Here is a 1,997-nt window from a genome sequence, read left to right on the forward strand (position 1 = left end):
ACCGATCTTGGGTCTTGACTTCTTGAGCCTCTAGCGTGCGCAATTCTTATCCGATGAGAATGAAATTTTGCACGACGTGTTTTGATATGATATCCAACAACTGTGCCAAGTATGGTTCAATTCGGTCCATAACCTGATATGAGTGTCATATAAACCGATCTTGGGTCTTGACTTCTTGAGCCTCTAGCGTGCGCAATTCTTATCCTATAAGAATGAAACTTAGCACGACGTGTTTTGTTATGATATGCAACAACTGTGCCAAGTATGGTTCAAATCGGTCCATAACCTGATATGGCTGCCATATAAGCCGATCTTGGGTCTTGATTTCTTGAGCCTCTAGAGGGCGCAATTCTTATCCGAATGGAATGAATTTTTGCACGAAGTATTTCGTTATGATATCCAACAACTGTGCCAAGTATGGTTTAAATCGGTCCATAACCTGATATAGCTGCCATATAAACCGATCTTGGGTCTTGACTTCTTGAGCCTCTAGAGGGCACAATTTTTATCCGATTTGAATGAATTTTTGCACGAAGTATTTCGTTATGGTATCCAAAAACTGTGTCAAATAAGGTTCAAATCGGTTAATAACCTGATATGGCTGCCATATAAACCGATCTTGGGTCTTGATTTCTTGAGCCTCTAGAGGGCGCAATTATTATCCGATATGCCTGAAATTTTGTACGACGGATCCTCTCATGACCATCAACAAACGTGTTTTTTATGGTCTGAATCGGTCTATAGCCCGATACAGATCCCATATAAGTCGTTCTCTCTATTTTACTTCGTGAGCCCCAATGGGCGCATTTCTTATACGAATTGGCTGAAATTTTACACAGGTCTCCAACATATAATTTAATTGTGGTCCGAACCGGACCATATCTTGATATCGTTTTAATAGCAGAGCAACTCTTTTCTTATATCCTTTTTTGCCAAAGAAGAGTTGACGGGAAAAGAACTCGACAAATGCGATCCATGGTGGAGGGTATATAAGATTCGGCCCGGCCGAACTTAGCACGCTTTTACTTGTTTTTAGATATAGCTACTAAAAAGACCAATATTTTGTTATACACAATTGAACAATGACTTGTACTTATTAGTATCCAAATCGGATCATATTTCGATATAACTGCTATGGGACATAAGTTATGCAATTTTCTTTGGATTTTGTTGAAAGGTGTTTTACATATATACCCGAGGTGGTGGGTATCCAAAGTTCGGGCCAGCCGAACTTAACGCCTTTTTACTTGTTTTAACTCTAAACCATAAACTATATGTACAAATAAACTAACCTTTAAGGTCACACACGCAGCTATATGCATACTTACAAATATCTCTAATGTAAACACACCATGCGGCCATGTGACTAAACTATTTTGGATCTAAATGCAGCTGAGCATATCATCAAATTTTATATCTTAGTCATTGATAAAGAGTAGGCGAATCGTTTCGTTCTATATTGCACTATTTAGTACCAAAATGTACGAATTTTGAAAATATCATGTATATTTTCCATTTGTATGCCAAATTTTCCTGTATACCAAATTTCAGATATCTAACTCTATCCGTAAATATAGTACCAAATATATTGTACCAATTGGGGATCTTAGAATACGTTTTTTCTGTTTCGAGAACTAATTTTTTCCTACATGCATTTTTCGCAACACCACCATTAAAGCCAGATTCATAAGTTCTAGCTCTTTCCATTCGCCCTGTGCAAAGTTCAACTATTTCGTACTTTTTTGGTAATTTGAGTACCTTAATGTACTATGTCCATAAAATCATATAGTCACCCAATTAAGGTTGCCATGGTGTACCTTACTTTACTTACTTTAATTGGCTATGACAGAATATTTGTCCCATTAGCCGAAGGTAGAATAACGTTGCAAGCGCCTTGATTTTCTGCGCTCCTTCTATAATCTCTGACACTAAGTTTCGAGGCATCTCTCACCACTTGATCTTTTCACCGGGCTCTTGGCCTTTCCGGTTTGAGTGTA

The sequence above is a fragment of the Stomoxys calcitrans genome, chromosome 4 (genome assembly GCF_963082655.1).
Source record: "Stomoxys calcitrans chromosome 4, idStoCalc2.1, whole genome shotgun sequence".
NCBI lineage: Eukaryota > Metazoa > Arthropoda > Insecta > Diptera > Muscidae > Stomoxys > Stomoxys calcitrans.